The 21,172-nt window shown below is 37.5% G+C and overlaps 1 protein-coding gene and 1 non-coding gene across 18 annotated transcripts in view; one reads left to right on the forward strand and one right to left on the reverse strand.

Annotated features, from left to right (window-relative positions):
* DLG2 (discs large MAGUK scaffold protein 2) overlaps nucleotides 1–21,172 on the reverse strand; it is a 2,256,157-nt gene that overhangs the window by 1,158,802 nt on the left and 1,076,183 nt on the right. The window lies entirely within an intron of this gene.
* LOC127484992 (U6 spliceosomal RNA) lies at nucleotides 18,236–18,338 on the forward strand. The gene has a single exon (XR_007912203.1). It is a non-coding gene; the product is annotated as a U6 spliceosomal RNA (small nuclear RNA).

Consider the following 21,172-nt stretch of genomic DNA (forward strand, 5'->3'; position numbering starts at 1 on the left):
ATCTTTCCCAAGTTCCTGTCTCATTCTCTTCCTTCTGTGTTTAGCAATGCTTCCCAAAAGGAAGTGAGAAATAATCTTGCTCTTTTTTGAGGTTCTAATCATATGTTACCTCTTCTACAGCCTCTCCTGATTTTTCCTTGAAAAAAAAATGTGTTTTATAGGGCGGGTGCTCTGGCAGTGTGTTGTGTCACTGCTTTGGATACAGGGTATCCCATATTCGAGTTCCTGGAATGCAGTCCCACTGCCTTCACTTATCCAGCTTCCGGCTATTGAGCATCCTGAGGCAGTAGATGCTGGTTTAAGTACTTGGGTCTCTGCCACCTACGTGAGAACCATGGATGGAGCTGCTGGCTCCTGGATTTAGCCTAAACTGAGCCCAGCTCACTATTGTAGCCATTTAGGAAGTCAAGCAGTGGATGCAAGATATCTATCTCCTCTCACTCTCACTCTTGATCACTCTCTGTCTGCCTTTTAAATGGATAAAAATCAATAAACTATTTTAAAAATATGATTTACTTTTGTTTTAATTTTGTGTTGCTCATACTATGAAATTGTCCACTATAACATTTATAACTTTTTCATCACTCCTCCTTTCACTGAGCACTTGCAATGAGTCATTGAGGCACTGTAATAGACACTGGTAGTATTTAAAGACAGCGCAGAGGCACAGCACCCACTTAGCTCCCTGTTCTGTAGATATGACTGACAAATGTTCTCAATATAGGATGTCATTTAGAGGTTAAATATAAGATAGTTCACCTGAGAATTGATTAAATACTACATTAAAATACATTATAGAGGTACACTCAACTCAACTTTGGGAATATAAAGGGGAAGTTCCCTAGAGAATACAATGCCTCAGACTGTATTGAAAAAATGAAAATGCATGGAACAGAGGCATCAAGGGTCCATAAAAGGGTCCACAGGTTAAAAGAAAAGGAGGGATCATGATGGATCAGAACTTCCCTTCTCAAGATGGTAACATGCTCAAAGGCAGGTTCTTATTGAAATTTATTTACTTCAGAGGATTTGGTACAGAATCTTAAATAGATAAATAAAACTAAAATTTAATCAATAATAGACAATTTACAAGTTATAATAGAAACAAGCTCAATAATATCTCCTTAAAATTTGCAATAAGGAACTTAGATTCCAGGAAACTTTGAAAAGTGAATTATATGTGAGAAATACTGAATTTAAAATATGAAATATAGCTGATAAATTTGTCACCCATGAGAATGGCCCTGATTGATTAGAATGCTAATTTGGACTTTCATATACTAGTACCTGTGGCAGAACTAAAAATGATCATCTAGTGTATATTCCTACTAATCACAATCCAAATCAACTTGTGTACTTTGTGTACTTTGTTTGCTCAGACAAATGAAATTTGCTTCATCCAATGGCTAAATTGCAAGATTTTTGTGTTTTATATTTTCTTCATCCTTTTATCTACTTAGTAAATGTTTTATGTAGATATGCAAAGTTAATAATCATAGTTACACTTCCCAGATATACCACTATTTGCCTAAAAATAATTACTTCCTCCCTAACTTGGATAGGACTTGCTCATCTTTGAGGGCAGAATAATCTCTAAGGTTGATAGGTATGCTAGGTGACGTGATTCATTAGTAAACAAGAAAGAATGCTTTTTCTCTTATTTAATTTCCCTCTGGTGAACGTGACAACAAAACACAATTAACAAATAAAGGAAATAATCACAAATTGTCAAGTAAATTAACAGATGTTCTAAGCACAAAAAAGGAATCATGTTCATTACAGGAGGCAAGAGAATCCTTCTGAAACAATCATGCATAAACTGAATTCTGGTAAAAGAGAAAATTTCCCATGTGAAGAATAGGTGAATTGCATTTCAAATGAGAGGGATAATAACAAGGAAAATCTCTGAGTTGGGAAAGAGTTTAGGAGGTTCAGGGAACAGACAGTTCTCTGAAGAGAAGTGAATGGAGTGGATGAGAAGCAGGAGAGAGAACCTAGAACCAGAGTATACAGGGTCTTATAAACTTTGGGAAGGATTTAAGTCCTCATCCTGACAAAAATAGAAGTCAATAAAGGATTTCAAAAGGAAAACGACATGATCTGACATTTTCAACAGCTGACTCTTGGACTGTTTTTGGGTTTGTAAAATAGCATAAGTGCCATGGTAAACTATATGGAGCCTCATCAAAAAATTAAAAATAAGATTACCATATGACCCTGCAATCCCACTTCTGGGTATACAATTCAATGAACTAAAAACAAGAGCTTGATGAGATGTTTACATATCCATGTTCATAGCAACACTATTCACAACAGCCCCAAGGTAGAAGCAACCCAAACGTCCAAAGGAGGATGAATAAATAAACAAAATGTGATTTGTATGTACAATGGAATATTATTTAACTTTAAAAAGGAAGAAAATGCTGACACATTACTGACACAACGTGGATGAGCCTTGAAAACATGCTAAGTGAGATAAGATCATAAAAAAAAGACAAATGCTCTATGTTTCCATTTATATGACATGACCAAAGTAGGGAAATTGAATCAGGAAGTAGAGTTGTGGTTGCTAGGGGAAAGAGAGAAATGGGGAGTCATTTAATAAAGTTTCAGATTTGCAAGGTGAGAAAATTTTGGGGATCTATCACATGACAAAATTAATATAAGTAACACTGTTGATATGTAAACTTAAAAATGGTAACTTATTATGTGATGTGGTTCTATATATTTTTTAAAAGGTCATTCTGGCTGCCAGTTGAGAATGGATTAGAAAGGAGAGGGCAGAAGTGAGAGAAATCAGTTTGAAGCTTTTAGGGGACTCACTGGTGGCTGAGACAGGCAGGTAGCAGGGTTTGCAGGCCAGTGAACTCGTTCCCTGGTTACCTGCAACCCCTATTGAAAGGAAGCATCAGAAACCCACAACTCTAAGTTCTTTCTAGCTCACTACAAAAATACTCCAAATGCATATGTATCGCATTCCATCAACATAGTGACATCTTTTCTCAGAAGAGAGAGAGGTAATGAAAAACATACTTTGCAGCAGTTAGTGACTTAGCTCCTTCCTGAGACCATTTTTGACTGGGAGGAAAAATAAATAAATTAGGTGGTGGGTAAATTAAGTACCCTGCCTTGGAGTTGAGGCCTATGGGTATGGATACTCTGTGTTTGTCTTTAACAGAAAAATGGTCACATATTTGATTTTAATAATCTGAACATCTGGTCTAATATCAAATTAGAGATCTTGGCTCACATTCTGGACTAGTTAAAGCACACAAGTTACATATAAGGGCTCTCACTCCCCACATGTGCCAGAAAGACCCCCGCATTCTTAGAAAAATATTTTGTATTGTGATGACGTTTATACTTTAAATTTATTATGAAACCCTTCACACGGGTCTAGCATTGTGACTCACTGGAATAAGTGGCACAAGCAAAGTCAGCATCCCGTATGAACACCAGTTCCAGTCCTGGCTGCTCCAATTCTAATCCAGCTGCCTGCTAATGTACTTGGGAAAGAAGCAGAAGATGCTGGAAGTGCTTGGGCTACCACCACACACATGGTAGATCCAGATGGGTTTCCTGGCTCCTGACTTTGGATTGGCCTGTCCCTGGTCATTGTAGACATCTGGGCAATTAATCAGCAGATAGGAGACTCTTCTCTTTCTCTGCCTCTCCTCTTCTCTCTGTCACTTTGCATTTCAAGCAAAAAAATCTTTAGAAAAATTAAGAAATCATTCAGGCATACAAAATTATCCATATCAACTATACAAATGATAAAGAATGATGTAATAAATTCACTCAAAACTGCCACTTAAGAATTGAGTATTGTCTGGGGCCTATGCTATGGTACAGCAGGTTATGTCACTGCTTGTGATGCCAGCATCCCATATCAGAGTGAACGTGGAAGGCCCAGCTTCTCTCCTTCCAATCCATATTCCTGCTAATGCACCAAGGAAAGCAGCAGAAGATGCCCAAGTACTTGTGCTTACCATCCATGTGGGAGACCTGGACGAAGTTCCAGGCTCCTGGCTTCAATCTGCCATTTGTGGACCTATCATTGTGAGCATTTGGGGAGTGAATCAGCAGATGAAAAATCTCTCTCTCTGCCTTTCAAAGAAATAAATACATCTTAACAACAGAAAACATTGAGTGTTAACAGCAGAATAGAAACCTCTGGGTATCGATCCTTAGTCCCATCTGTCCACCTTTCCCCTAGAGATAACTAGCGACTTTTTTGGCTATAATTCTCTGCTTTTCAAAATGGGCTTAGAACCTCAGTATAAATCTGTGATATTTTTATGTCAATTTGGTTAAATAATCATACCCCAATATTTAATCTCAGTGCTGCTGTGAAGGACTTTTTAGTCATGGTGTTAAAACATTTACAAGAAGTGATAATGTAACATTTATAAGAGGCGGTAATACAACTAGGCCTCATTCACTCATTTGAAAGGTAATGTTTGCAAAGCAGAGGTTTCTGTGAGGAAGAATACATTGTACCTATGTACCATTGTACCTATGGTGCTTCTGTTCCTGCCCAAGACTTTCCAGCCTTCAGGCTTGCCCTATGAATTTTGGACCTGCCATTCCTCACAACAAAAGTCAATTCCTTAAAATAAATGTTTACACACACACACACACACACACACACACCCATATACTGGCTCTATTTCTCTGGTAGGACCTTGAGTGAAAATGTATCCTTAAAAAAATGTTTAGTCTTTATCTTTGGCACTTTATATAAGTGGTATAATATGGTGACTATTGTCTACATTATATTTCTAACATTCTATTACAGAATTTATTCCTTCCAATGTGTGTTGGGATATTTTATTTCTTTAAAAATTTTTACAGTACATCATTATAAATACACCACACAGTACTTTTTTTTTCCTGGAGAACATTTTTCTGTTTCTATCATTTTCCCTTCTGGAATAACAAAGCCATAATAATGCTGCTATTACGTTCTTACAAGTGTTTCCTGGTATACATATGCAAGGTTCTCCTTAGGGGAAATGCCCAGAAGTGGAATTTCTGGGTCACAGACTATATGTAGCTTCCTCTTTACTACATAACCCGCTTCCAAGTAGTTGTATGTCATCAAAAAGTACTAATTTACACAATATCATCAAGTCATCAAAATGTGAGTACTTTATATGTTCTAAAACCTGGAATTATCAAGAAAAACACTTCTAATTTTACTAGATAGCAGATTTGGAAAACTGAATCATCACTGTTTATAGGTGCATGATACGTGAAGAGTGAGGGAGGCGAAAGAGTCAAGGATAATTTCCATATTTGGCTTTAGAATCATTAATATTTATTCCAAATGTCATCCTCCACTCCTTCTTTATCTCAAATATTTGTGACAAACTTGAAGAAATACTTTGTTCAGTTTACTAATAGGTTCAGGGTGGCTTATTTCCCAGAATCAACATTTCCTATGTGCAGGATCTGCCTTCAGCCACAAGGTGGCAAACTTAGCATCCTGAAATGCAATCCGCGCTTAAGTCTGAGGGAAATTGAGCATTCCCAGAAAGTTTATAAAGCAAGAATTTATTCCTCAGTAGATTCTTTTTAAAACAAAATATTCATTTCAAGATAAAAAGGGGGAGAGAGAGGAAGGGACAACAGGGAGGAGAAGGGAGGGGACTTGAAGGAGAGGAGAGGGGAGGAGAGGGGAGGGGAGAAGCAGGGAGAAAGAGCTGCCCCTTCCACTCTCCAAATGCATGCAATGTCTGGAAAGGCCAGGTCCCCCACCTGGGTAGCAGGGACACAACTACTTGAGTCATCACTTGCTGTCTCCCAGGAAGCTGGACTCAGAAGCAGAGCCAGGACTCAAACCCAGGCACTACCATATGGGACGCAAAGACTCCAAGCCACTATGTCTTAGCCACTGTGCACAATCTGCTGCTAAATAGATTATGAATGCTACATACATGCTTCTTCTTTTCTGCAAACTAATATCTTTGTACCTACCAATTTCTACCTTTTTTAAAGGAATATTCATAGCCTGTTTTTTTTTCTTCTTAAACAAAATTCCAAACCTGTCTGTGCTCTCTAGTATTCCTATTTAGCTCCCTTTAATTATAGAATACATTGTGGACTCCTTAACCAACATACAAGACCTTCTACAAACTGACCTGACTGCACTTGTATCTTCATTTCCTCTTCCTTCCCAGTCCCCTCCCCATCCCCCACATACACTTTTTCTTCCTCTCTCTGTACATTCCAGTTCTCCCTGGCATGGTCCAGCTACACTAAATTCCATATATATATATATATATATATATATATGCTTCACTATTTGTTTTTCTGTGACTTGGTGAGGGCTATCAAATTCTGAATCTTCTCTTTCTTTTGTACTTATTCAATTAAAATACAAATGAGTCCCAGCTCCAATAGCACCCTCCCAAAGACTTCAGGATCATTTCAGCCATTAGTCACGACTTCTCTCCATCCCCCAAATTCATTTTTATACCACCATTAGAGCGTCATATTTTATATTTTGTTATGATGTATTTACTTTTCTGTCTTTCCCCTCCCCAAATGTTTGTTACTTACTAATATGGGGTCATGAAAGATTTTTCTTGGACTGTCCTGGTGTTTATTTTATGCCTGGCAGCTCAATGAATGTTGAGGAGCTTGCTGAATGAATGATTGGCTATTTTATGAAGGCAAATATTTTCATTTTGAGTGATGGACATTTTTCATCAGTCTGTACAGTACTTAACACAGTACTTATATTGTTAGAATTTATATATATTACTGTTATCATTATAAATAAAATCATTTAAAAGTAAATAGACATTAAGTTTATTGTTAAGAAGAGATAGAAGATACTGTTTTTATCCATGAGTAGGTAAGCCAAGGGGAGTTTGGGAAATGACATAGCTCAGGAAACAATCAGAGAGCTAGGCAACATGTGCATATGTAAATCAGTATAATATACTGATATAATAAAGTAGTTCACATAATAAACGTGATTAAATAAATCATTAGGTTTAACGGTTGGCATGAGAAGCTTCCATAATTCAGTTGACATGCCAAATATTTGTCTCAGCACACAAATTATTGATTCTCACATAGGTTATAATTTAAAAAAACACATAATATTGATTTTTTTAAACCTCTGAGTACTGAGCTGTAAGGATCTCAGTGGAATTGTAATTTCTTCTAATTAAAAGCTTCAACATGCAAATATGTGCCATAAGGCATTAGGCACCACATGCTGTATACAATGTAATCTGACTTGCTAAATTCACCTCTTTAGTTCTGTGAATATATATCTTTTCTGATCAGTAATTTTTTAAATTCCATTTTCTCTGGTTTAGACCCAGAAGACACCCTCTCTAGGTTAACTTACACTAATTTTTAACTCGATTTTAATTTTAAATTCATCAGATCAATAATTATCTGGTACCTAGTAAGTGAAAGGAAATGGGTTATGTTCTAAGATGTTCCCACTAATTGTTTATTTATTCACTGAGAGAGAGAGAGAGAGAGAGAGAGAGAGACCAACCCTTTGCTGGTTCACTCCCTAAATACCCACAATGCTACAATGCTGGCCAAATCCAGAGCTGGGAACTCAGTTCAGGTCCCCTACTTGGATGACAGGAGCCCAGTTATTGAGCTATCTATCAATGCTTCCTCCCAGGTCTGCAATTTGTCAGAATAATTTCAGATTATTTTTAGGGATCACAAACTATAGGATTATGTTTAGGCTGCACCCCCAACTTGAGAATGTCATATTTTTCTTTAAGCCAAATCTGGTAGAAAAGCTACATTATATTGATTTCAGACAATGCTCTCAAGTGAAGCAGCTTAAGGCAGCATATCATTGCTGTTGACTATTATTGAATACCCACAGTGTGGTAGGCACTATTAATTCGCTTGAAAGTCATTAATTCGACTGAATAACTAGGGCCCCATTAGGAGGGCTCACATTTTACAAATGACCAAGCAAGAGAAAAACACCCAGCTGAAAGGCATCAGAACTGGCAGGCATTTTCATCATCTGCTGTTAATTGGAAGAAGTAGAACTTAATTTTATTCAGAAAAATACTTCATCATGGCTTTGAGAAGTAATGAAGTCTCTGGGGATCTAAATGGCCCTTTCTAATAAACTTTTCGTGAGACATGGCATTTTTGTTGAGGGAGGTGAAGGGTCTTCTTGTAAAATTTTCTGGGCTGTCCAGAGGTTAAATGAAATGAACAAATCTATCTTCTGTGTCAAATGTACCAGAAAAAGCACAAAATTATTTTCCTGGTCATCCTTGAGCTACTTGCTCTGAGGCTAATTATGGATGAGAATAATGGAGGGTTAATTGAGGCAATAAAATGAGGGGTATGCTCAACTTGAGTTCCACATGGAGTGAATACTACTTCAAGTGCTCTAGGTGCCTCCATTATTGTGAAAAATAATTAATAAATTGATATGCTGGAGTTAGAGTGCTCACACATTTTAAATATGATTTTATACTACATTTTCCTAAGGACAGGTTACATAGCTTACTACTGTTGCCCTAACATTCTATATTGCTTCAACAAATACTCATTGGTCATCATCATGAAGTAGGCACTCTGCCAGATACTAGGAGTATCTATAATCAATGAATTTCATTTTCTTCTCTCATAGATTTTAAAGTCTGGTAGGGGGAGCATATATTAAATGCAAAAATGACTAGTTAATCTCATAATACAAGCTATGAAAAAATACACTGAGCATTTGATAGCAAGACCATAGATCAGTAGCTCTAGGTAATAATATAAATGATAGCTATCTTTTATGAAGAAACTGTTCTATCTAGTCACTTTACTAAGTGTTTGGCATTACTTTCTATTTTTGCCAATAACCCTTAAGAATCAAAATGTCCCTTGATGTAGATGAGGACTTCTCACACTGTAGATTCATGATGGTAATGCCACCGAACCTCTCTCACTAATTGGTTCACTATAGCCTGAGGGATGCTATGTTGCCACTTCTCTTTTAATGCCCAGGTTCAATGTTACTTTGCCTGTGAAGCCTTCCTTCTGGCAATCAATATTCCTTCTTCTGTGATTTCTTGAACTCTCAGTTTAACTTTTTATTTATTTGAGAGGTAGAGTTATAGACAGTGAAAGAAAAAGACAGAGAGAAAGGTCTTCCTTATGTTGATTCACTCCCCAAATGGCCACTACGGCCAGTGCTGCGCTGATTCGAAGCCAGGAGCCAGGTGCTTTTTCCTGGTCTTCCATACAGGTGCAGGGGCCCAAGCACCTGGGCCATCCTCCACTGCCTTCCTGGGCCACAGCAGAGAGCCGGACTGGAAGAGGAGCAACCGGGACTAGAACCCGATACCTTTAACCAAGTGAGCCGCAGCGTCGTCTCCTCAGTTTAACTTTTCATATTTTGAAATATTATTGATCTAAGTTTGACTCCCACAGTGAACTGTACTCTTCTTGGGGAAGGATCCTATGTTTTAATTCCATTTTATTTATTTTTATATCCCTTGCATCTACCAAGCTAGGTGCTTGACATTTATAGATTCTGAATAAGTATTTGTTGAATAATTGTTGAAATAACATTTTTCTTATAGTCGATAGCAAGAAGGCCACACATACTGAGAAACACATAGCATTTCATTTGAAATGCTGAGAACATACTTGAGAGGCAAATTTTACATTAGTAGGTATCTAGAATAGACCATGCACCTGGCACACAATACATATTAATCTGGATATTTAAAATGGATTTTTTAAATTTCTTAAATGTTAGTGAACATTGCAAATGTCAAATAAAATAGCAAGTAGCTATTTTTTCAAGCAAGTTAGAATCTCCTTAGATAATTTAGCCTTGTACTTGTTTCTTGATCTTGATTTTTGTAGATCAATTTGATACAAAATATACTTTAAAAAGTTACATGCTTGTAATGTCAAAGTCCAATAAAATCAGTGATCCAGGAGCTGGACACACCTCCTGGCATCTTTTGGTTCTGTCCCTGTCTACAGGAGGATCTGCTCAAGCCTGACAGTTGTCAGCGACTGAACTAGAACTACCACCTAGATAGCCTAAATCTAAACTAATGCCAGCTCCATCTGTGATTGCCTATGTCCCTACCTAATACTAGATTCTAAAAGTCTATAAAATATAAAAGAAAAAAATTGAGAGCACACATAAATTTTTTTGCACTTCACTTTATTTCAGAGGGAGAATTCAAGCTATTTTCCCAATGCTTCCATGAAGCCCTCTGGGTTTGCCTCATCTGAAAGTGCTTGCTCCTTGCACATTTTGTCACCCAATGTTTATGGTAGTCAGCATGAAAACTATGCTATATATTTTTAAATTGTTTGACTCATTTATTTAAATAAGAATGTGTGTGGCATGAGCCCTGCCTTACAGCTAATTTTAGAACAGCAGTGGTGTCTTGTCTTATATTTCTCAATATTCATCCAAGGAAATATCTTAGTAGATACAAGCAAATATTTAAAATTTATTTCATAGAATATTTATTGCACTATTTAAAAAACACAGTTCAATTCCAATTAAATGTTTACCTTGCATAACATTCCTATAAAAACCCATTCAATATTAGGTAAGCTGTGTGCCAAGGACAGTGATGAGCATATTAGAGGCCCTAAATAAATATGCTGAATGAGCAAATGAAGAATACTCCACCTGGCACCTGTGTACCTTTTAGCCACATTTGAATTGGCCTAGCTCAAAACACAATGTTGAGGGGCTGGAGCTGTGGTGTAGAGGGTAAAGCCACTGCCAGCATTGCCAGTATCCCATAAGGGCACCCATTTTAGTCTCAGCCGCTCCTCTTTTGACTCAACTCTCTGCTATGGCCTGGGAAAGCAGATGAAGATGACCCAAGAGCTTGGGCCCCTACACCCACATGGGAGACCTGGAAGAAGCTCCTGGCTCCTGGCTTTGGATTGGCACAGCTTTGGTCATTGTGGCCATTTCAGGAGTGAACCAGCTGATGGAAAACCTCTCTCTCTGTCTCTCCCTCTCTCTGTCTGTAACTCTACCTCTCAAATACATAAACTAATTTTAAAAAACCCCACAATGGTGAATAAATGAATGGCTCCACAGCCACAGTTCTTCATTCACAAGGAACATTGTGCATAACAATATTATTTATGTTTTTTTATTTTTATCATATTTACTTTTTAAAAGCAGAGCTTATTTTGAGACTTCTTTATAACATGAAGCAAAGTAGAAGCAAAGACTGAGTGCCCTTTTGACAACAATCCCCAGAGCTAGAAGAAATCATGCTTGTTTCCAGAATCTGGCACTCCAGCTGTAAGCAGCAGTGCTGGGAGTCCACAGAAAGGGCTGACATATGTAGCAGCACAGGGCAAGGTGGCACAGCTGCCAGGCGAGATTCTGATAATATCTGTGCATAAAGTTGAAGCAGTTTTTAAAAAGGTAGACTCCCAAATCAGTCTTGCACTTGCATGCCCTGCATAGCTAGCTCTTAGTTCCAGAAAGCTTCACAACTAAATGAATACCAGAACTGTTGCAGTGACACTTGTGCCTTAGAGCTGGCTTTGCCTCTAATCAGTTGAATGACCTCAGCCAAGGTACTTTTTCTTGTCTTTGATTCCTCATTCAAAAACTATTAGAAAACTAGGCTACAGCACTGTTTTTCTGTTGTGCCTTTGAGTTATGCTGGTGTGTCATGTTCACTTGTGAGAAGCACTGAATACTAATCATACAGTAATTGTACAGAATTTACTTAAAAATACAAGCAAATACATGTAAGAGGAGAGAACATGAAATCTCATTCACTTGAACTCTGTTGCGCTTGCTTTAGAGGAACAGAGAGAAGGCAGACCACATTTAATGTTACAAAGATAAAGCACAGCAATTCCATCTCAGAACCATCACTAGCAGTCCTGACTGATGCTGCGGCAATAATGGGAGGCTTCAACACCCTTCTGCTCTGCAACATGTGGTAGGGGTGGCCTATACACGCTTGGGTATGTTTATATGAATGGCTCGCTTTTTCATGTCTACCATAGAGGAAAAATGCTGAATGTCCCTGACAGAAGATCTGAACACCCCAAAGAGCGCAACTCAACACTACTGTTGCTTTATTTGATGAGACTGGAGGAGGCCTGGTTGAGAAAGAATGGTAAGAAAGAGAACTTTTGAATATGCTTAAGATATCTCTTACTTTAAATATCACCTTAAATAGCACCTCCATTTCTTTTCTGTTGTGCATACAATGTAATTTTATTAAGATTTACACAGCTTTTTAATAAAAAGGTATTTTCAGACAATTATGTCGAATCATGGCCATGGTCTCAAGTTTCCATAATTATGAAATGGTCTGGACTAGATTACCTAAGTTCCTTCTTCAGAGTATGATTCAGCATTTTTCTCAGAGCCGACTTCAGTGCTTGGCTACTGCCACCTGGTGTCAGCTACCTGAACTATAGTTCCAATTACAGTTCTAACAAATGAAGCCTTTACTCATTTTTTTTTCTGGGCATGCTTTTGCAGTTTTGATCCAGTTTAGTGATAACATCACAATGCAACACAAAATGACTTACAAGTTGAAATGGTCTCAAAGATTATCTAGTCCATTTGACTTTTTGAGGGACATAAATATTTTTATGTTATTTTTAAAGACCTCTAGAGAGATTCTCTGCCTTCTCTTGCATCACTTTTCTGTATTTAACTATATTTGAGGATTTTCCTGGTGTTTTCATCACTACACTTTAAAACATTCTTCTCTATTCTTCAAACTCCAAGACAAATGTTTTCATTTTTGTGAGACAGAATTAAAAGAACATATCTGGCCAGGTTGTCTGTACACATGGTGTTAATAAAAGCCTCTGACACATAAAGTATTTTTCAGTCAGAACCATGCACTCACATAATATCTCTATGAAAAACAGTGGAATTGGTAATGAGCATGATTTCAGGGGGTTAGGTATAAATATATTAGCTATCTGCTATGGAGAAAGTATTTAATTCCACTAAGTCAGTTTTCATTTGTATATTGGGGTAAATTTCCCACTCAATGAGCTTTGAGGAATGGAGTTTCTGAAACATAATAGTGTCTAATATATGCTAGCTAGTTTTGTGAGAAACAGAGTAATGGATGCCCCTGAAGGAAAGTTTCCAACCCCTAGAAAAACAGCACTATGCCTAGAACATAGTGTGTGCTCATTATATATTTGTTGAATGAATTAGAGGTTTTGCAATCAAACATTAGCTTGTAAGGGTCCCTTAACAGGATTTATGCTCTAGCTCAAATTTATGTAGAAGGTGAGACTAATCACAAAACAGGTGCTTATGAGAACAGAACACAGATCATGTAACACATGATTGTGTTTAATAGTGCTCACGTCAGCTTCCCCTATAAGCTATGAACTCTTTGAAGACAAGGACTACATTTTAAATATCTCCAAATTCTCCATCTCAATACTAAGCATCAGCAAATATGATTTCCTGAATGAATGTTCAATGGATTGAGTAATGCTGAACCCTAATATAACCACTAATTCTATATGAACTTGTAAGTGATGAAGTAATTATTTTTCTGCTATATCTAAGGAAATGAAGCTCTATTCAAGTAGAAACTGAAGCTTTTTGTTTAAATCAAGTATTTACTATTGGTTGCAGTCTTTAGTAAATTCAAATGGCCATTAGGGTTTCCTTGGAAACGAATTCCCAATTATCTACAAAAATTGGTGTCAAACACTTTTTTGATTTCCTCAGAAGAGAAATTATCCTTCTCTGGTCTGGTGATTTTCAATGAAGTTTCACTCATGTGAGTCGGACCTAGGGGTAAAATGTAGGAACCTAACTGATTTAAGCACTAACGGCAGAAGTCACTGCCTTCCCCACAAAGATTTGAGTTGCTATAAAAAATGTCAGAGGAAATCCTCCGTCACGATGTGACAAACTGAATTGACAACTGATTATGTAAGAAAAGTGTGTTTAAACAGGACTGTGTAGCTTCAGAAAAGCACAGCTGTTTGTAGTCAAGAGGAAGGCCACCATGCTGTCACAGTTCCTCTACCCTTGTTCTACTTTCCAGCGGATTGCAGGATAAATTGTGTAAAAACTGTACTATAAAAAACCCTGATGCAGTCCTTCCTCGGGTCTGCAGAATGAAGAGGGTCAGCTTTACTTAAGTGATTGGCTTCCTGTTTTTCTTAATTATACAAAATGAGGACAATGCAAAACACAGCTGTTGGAAACTCAGATGTTGCTCAAAGCCTGAAACACATAACTATTTTGTGATGAAAAACATTGAAAATGCTTGCTGGGGAGGGCAGAACAGCAGTGACACATTTCCAGTGGTGTGCTTACTATAGCTGAAAAACTGATTTCACCTCAGATAAGACAAGGTGAAAGTCTTGTTGTGGGATAGAAATGGTAGCCTTAGATGCACAAGTAGTACTGAAAGAATAGAAAGGGAGAATGGAAGGAAGGCAAGGGGGTGGAGTGTAACTGGTTTATAGATGATTATGATTATGATTGCGATGTACCCAGGGTGACAAGGGATTTCTCCTTTATATGTGAAAGCTCCCACAATCATGGTTAGTGAATAAAACAAGCTACAAAATACACCAATGGATCACTAGTCAGTTGTTGATTATGGTGCAGAATGAGGTCTAGGGAAAGCAAGGCTATAGTGCTTAACCAAGATTTGATAAAAACATGAAGTACTGTGCAGCATTAAAGAAACTATGCATATACTGGATGACCGCTAGGTGAATCCCTGCTTCTCTTTCAAGGCTGAGTTCAAATAATTAGACTGAAAAAAAACATATCTTCTTTGTACTTCCTCAGCGGTTTTTAGAATTTATCAAACTATGAATCTTGGTTGTATAGATATTCATACATGTCACATAGATATGCATACACATGTCTTCTTTCTTGCTAGACAAAGTTCCTTAAAAGTATATGCTACTTACTCATTTTATAATTCCCCAGCAATTAACATTGTGGAACCTGTTAAGAGTTCAATAAATGCTAAGTGAATTAATTTATTCAAATAAACAAAAGTTTGAATGAAAGATAGATAGATAGATAGATAATGTTTAACTTAATTCCTGGAAGTACAGATAAGTTTAGTTCCACACCATTATTTTATGGAGCACCTAGTGTGTCAAGTGCTGTGCCTACTAACACAAGAAGAAAGGGTGGACTCTAAATTGGAAAGTTGGAATTAATAATGTTGATTTGCTTTAGGTTTAAATAACAATGGTCATCAAATTACTATGTTATGTAAAATGTTCTAATTGGCCTTATCTTAACCAGAGTTGACTCACAATATATGTTTCTGTTTTCTACTATATTAAGAGGACTTCCAAATTTTAGTTATTTATAAAAAGATAGTAAGAAATTTCTTCTGTGAAAAATCTTTGACAACCCTAAGCAGCGAATAAGCTTCACAGGGTTGCTAGTAGACCACTGCTCAGTAGTTCACCATGATATGGAATGAGGTTAAAAATTTCATTATGGGCCACCTCTTGATTGATATTTGTAAAGCAGATTCTAATTTATGGCAAATGGGATCTTTTATAACTAGCTGCTACCTAACTTTCCAGTCTCCAAATTTATACCCAAATACTCAGTCACCCTGCAGTTTCACGTTTCCTTGTCATAGGTTATGTCGCTATTTGTTTCTTTACCTGGTTTATTCATACTTGTTCAAGATTTAGCTCTGGTGTTAATTCCCAAAGCAAGGCTCCTGTAACTTCTATCAACTGCATTCATGTATTTAGATCTGATTTCATTTAATTGTAATCATTTGTTCTTAAGTCTACCTAAATTGTGAGATTCTTTAAAGACAAACTAACATTATGTCATCATCAACTATGGCTTTTATTGTCACACTGTAGGTATCACATAGTAGGTTCCACCTGGTACACAGTAGATAACATATGGTCACCACATAATGTGTGGCACATTCTGTTACAGCTTTTGCCTTCTATTTTCTGAAAGACCTAAAATCTACCTCCAGTCATTTTATGAGCCTGGATCTTCCCTGAATTCCCTAACAGACAGTTCTTTGATTTCCAGTACTCCTGTCTCTAAGGACAGTTCTCTCTCTCCTTTCCTCTCATCTGATCATCTCAGTTTAGAAAATATGTTTTGCTCCCTATTTGAGTAGAGTGAACTGGGAGAGAAAAATATATTAAAATTAACTTGTAAAAAATTCCTCTGCATTTTTATTCTATTCGTTGCCAATTTCTTCATAGAATAAAGTTACCTCGTGACTCAAATCTTGAGGGCTAGGAAAGGGGGCTGCAGCAAAATCTGTCTTTTGACATTTAAAAGATATGTGCTAAAATTAGAGAATAGTTAGCACTTATTTAATCATGAGATGAGGCCACACACTCATGAACATTCAAAATAGCCCAGTTCTGTGTTCCTACTGCCCCTTTAGGCCTACGCTATAAAACAGAGTGCATGTTTTATCATAGTTGTAAATACAGGATTGGGCTAAAAAGAATGGTATTTCTCATTTGGTTTTCCTCCTCTTCCTTCTTTTTTCTTTCCTGTTCTTTCTGCTTTTACTCTTTCCCCTATTCTCCTTCTTTTTCTCAATCTTAGTCTTCATCTTTGCCATTTTTGTACTTATTTCCATCTCCGTCCTCTGCCCTTCTCCATCTCCATCTCCATCTCCATCTCCATCTCCATCTCCATCTCCATCTCCATATTCTGATTACCCTTCTCTTCTTGCATCGAGAAGAAACTTAAGACTATTTTATATCTATTCCACAGAGAACAATCCCAGCTAATACTTACAAAGTCACACAGACGAGGCTTTGTCTCCACATCTTGTGATGGTTCAACATGGCACCCTCCCTCCCTCTAGCTCACTGAATGCCAAGTGCCCATGTGTATGGCCTCCTCTTTATACATTCTCAGTGCCTTTGCCTACTTGAGAGCCAGCAGCAAACTCTTCTACCATGCAGTTTGAAGAGAGGAAACATAGATGGAAAATGCCTCTGAATTCCAATTATACTTACTAAAGTAGATCTGGAACAACTGAGTGGGTGAATTAAAGTGAAAATGAAGATTTGGGATTTAGTAATATCTACTTTTATTTAGGGCACACATCATGTATCAGGCACAGTTCTGGGTACTTCCTTTGTTTCTTAGCAGTTTGACTTACAACATCAGGGTAAATTGTTCCATTCTTATTACACATTGGGAAAACTGGGGCTCTGAGAATTTAAGAGGGGTCTAGATCTAAAACAACTTCCTTTTGAATCTGATGTTGTACTAAATTGCAAAAATTGTTACAATTCTGTGTCATACCTTCTATTAAGAGTTGGAGTCTTTTATTATCCCTTGAAAATGGGCTGGCTTATGACTTCTTTGGCCACTGGAATGATTCAAGACAGATGTAGTAGTTTGGGCCTAGACCTACAGAGGTCTTGCTTCTTCACTCACCTTGGGTCTTCTGCTTCCAGAGCCATATAAACAAGCTTGGGATAAGGGGATAAGAGACTCAGGAAGCAGAGATGGGCTATCTTTGCTGAATCACTTTGCCTATCAGCCTCCAGCTGAGATCAGCAAAGCCTGGTCTAGATCAGCAGAACCCATCCAGCTAAGCCCACCCCAAATCTTGACCTGCAGAATGTTGGGTGAAGAAATTTGCCAGAAGCTTCTGAATGTTCTTCATGGATGTGCAAAGAATGCAAGATCCCTAGCACTTTTTCATTGCAACCTTGACAAATTAGGTAATATTACTACTCTCCAGATCAGCAAGCAGGCCTGCCATTTAAAAAAAAGTAAATGTCCAAACCTCACTATTCTTTGGGTATCATGTAAAACGTATTCACATACAGTATCCATTTGAGCCTCTCATGAGACAATGTAGCTCAAAAAAAAAAAAAAAAAAGAACCAATATGCCCAGTAATTTTCATGCTGCTATCTATGCCATAGGAATAAAGTTCTTTGTTTCTGACCCAAGAATCTTGTGTCTTCTGCCAACAACCAAGAAATAGCATAGGCTAACTTGTTATCCTACAAGTAGAATAAAATCTCAAACTATGATATATTCAAGAAGCAAGTGATACCAATTTTCCAGTTATATAACTTGTATAAAATTAAAAGTGAAATGGCCTAAAGAAAACATTAACAAGATTCAATGTGGTATTTGAATATGTATGGCAAAGAGTAAGGTGATAGAAAATAAATGACAGATTTTTAGGAACCACTATATAAGTTTGGATTCTTTCTTATTTAAAGTCATAGTATCCTCATGCTTGCTTTGGCAGCACATATACTAAAACTGGAATAATACAAAGATGTTTAGCATGGCCCCTATACAAGGATGACATGCAAATTAGTGAAGCAGTCCATATTTTAACCACCAAATTACTAGAGGAAAATATAGGGGAAACACCATAAGACATTGAGATAGGCAATAAGACCCCAGAAGTACAGGCAATATAAAATGCGAAAATAGAAAAATTGGATTACATCAAGTAAAGAATCTTATGCAGACCCAAACAAACACTCAATAAAGTGAAGAGATAACCAACAGATGAGAGAAAATATTTGTAAACTATGCATCTGATAAAGAATTAGTATACAGTATACACACACACAGAGAGAGAGAGAGAGAGAGAGAGAGAGAGACTCAAGAAACTTCATAATAACAAAACAGACAATCCAATTAAGAAATGGTGAAAGGGCTGGCGCCACAGCTCACTAGGTTAATCCTCCGCCTTGCGGCGCCAGCACACGGGTTCTAGTCCCGGTTGGGGCGCCGGATTCTGTCCCGGTTGCCCCTCTTCCAAGCCAGCTCTCTGCTGTGGCCAGGGAGTGCAGTGGAGGATGGCCTAAGTCCTTGGGCCCTGCATCCCATGGGAGACCAGGAGAAGCACCTGGCTCCTGCCATCGGATCAGCGCGGTGTGCTGGTCACAGCGCGCTGGCCGCGGCGGCCATTGGAGGGTGAACCAAGGGCAAAGGAAGACCTTTCTCTCTGTCTCTCTCACTGTTCACTCTGCCTGTAAAAAAAAAAAAAAAAAGAAAAGAAAAGAAAAAGAAAAAGAAAAAAGAAAAAGAAAAAGAAATGGTGAAAGGTGGGGGTGTGGGGGGTGGCGCTGTGGCAGAACTGGTTAAAGCTCCGGCTTGCAATGGTAGCATCCCATGTGGGATGTCCTAGTTCTGGTTGTCCTACTTCTGATCCAGCTCCCTGCTAATGTACCTGGAAAAGCAGAGGAGGATGGCCCAAGCCCTCAGGTCCCTGCACCACCATGTGGGAGAATCAGAAGAAGCTCCTGGCTCCTACCTTCAGATGGGCTCAGCTCCAGCTGTTGTGGCCATTTGGGGATTGAACCAGTAGATGGATGACCTCTCTATCTCAACCTCTCTCTCTGTAACCCTTTCAAATAAATAAAATAGATCTTAAAAAAAAGAAATGGCCAAAGGATGTGAACAGGCACTTTTCAAATCATGAAATACAAATGGCGATCACTAGCTATCAGGGAAATGCAAATAAGAACCACAATGAGGTTTCATCTCACCCCAGTTAGAATGGCTATCAAAAAACAACAACACTGGCAACAGAGTGGAGAAAAAGAATCCCTAATGCACTGTTAGTGGCAATGTAATCTAGTACAACCATTATGGCAGACAGTATGGAGATTCCTCAGAAACTAAAAATAGATCTACCATGGGACCCAGCCATCTCACTCCTGGGAATTTACCCAAAGGAAATGAAATCACCATACGAAAAAGTTATCTGTACTTCTGTATTTATAGCAGCTCAATTCACAATAGATAAAATATGGAATCAACCCAGATGTCCATCAACTGATGACTAGACTAAAAAATGTGGTTTATATACATGATGAAATTCAACTCAGACATAAAAAGAATAAAATCCAGTTTTGCAATATAATGGATGCAACTGGAGACCTTTATGTTCAGTGAAATAACCCAGATCCAAAAAGACAAATATCACATATTTTCTTGGATTAGTGGTAACAAACATGTAGAATACCAAAAAAAAAAAAAAATCCTCAACGTATAAGAGTGAAATTGACATCATACAGTTTGATTATCGTTTATAGCCCTTGTCTATACTTCTGTGGAACAGTGGTCTTTCTACTTTTTGCTTGCAGAACACAATATTTAGTTGGACATATTATGACTGTGATTAAAAATAAATTGAAAGTATGTTATTGCAAAAATTGAAAGAAAAAAGAAAGGAAAGAGGGAGGAAAAGAGTTAAGGAGAGAAATATTATTATGTTCTTAGAAGTGTTTGAAACACATGAAATCTGTTTTTATTAATATTAAAAATAAATTTAAATTTTTAAAAATTGAGAGGCAAAGTAAAACTGATTAAAAATGAAAAAAAAATAGTATCCTAAAAAGGATGCATCATTGAGGTCGGTCAGCAGATCCTAAATAATATGATGCTTTAAACACTGCTAAGGAGAAAAATTATCAAATCCTGAACTACATACATTTAACACAGTCTTCCTCAGATAACCATCCAGGAAAATAATGAAATGTCATTGCAACTACCATCATTCTTTTGGAATAGGAGAAAGATCTTTAACATAAAAGCAAGAGTTCCATTTTTATTATATCAGAGGAAAATCAGATGCTGCAGGGAGGAAAAGCTGCCTGGGATCCTGGGTGTTCTTAAGGCACCACCCATTTTTTCTAGCATAGCTTCACAGTGAAAATGTTAGCCTCCAGTAAAGGTTCATCTTTATGTTCCAGACTGGCAAGCTCTGAGTCACAACACTCCTTAGAAAAACTAAGAACTATGAAGACTTCTTAGAGGCAGATGAGATGAGAGAAACATTGACTATGATAGCCTGGAAGGCATTTTATCAACTAGTCAACCAACTCATTTATTGCAGAGAAAAGGAAGTGAGGATCAGGGAGGGGTGTAACTTTTTCAGTGCCAAGTGAGTATTGACAAGGTGATACTTGAGATGTCTTATTTCTCTCTTCATTGAGCTTATGCACATGATTCATTGTTCCTGCTCCCTCAATGTGGTTTTTTTTTTTAAGTTTTGTTTACTGATTCATTTGCAAGACAAAAATGACACACACACAGACACACATACACACATACAGAGAGAGAGAGACAGAGAGAGAGAGACAGAGACAGAAAGACAAAGAGAGAGAGACATCATCCATTAGCTGGTTCACTCTCCAAATACCCACAACAGCCA

This window comes from Oryctolagus cuniculus, chromosome 1 (genome assembly GCF_964237555.1).
Source record: "Oryctolagus cuniculus chromosome 1, mOryCun1.1, whole genome shotgun sequence".
NCBI classification, from domain to species: Eukaryota; Metazoa; Chordata; class Mammalia; order Lagomorpha; family Leporidae; genus Oryctolagus; species Oryctolagus cuniculus.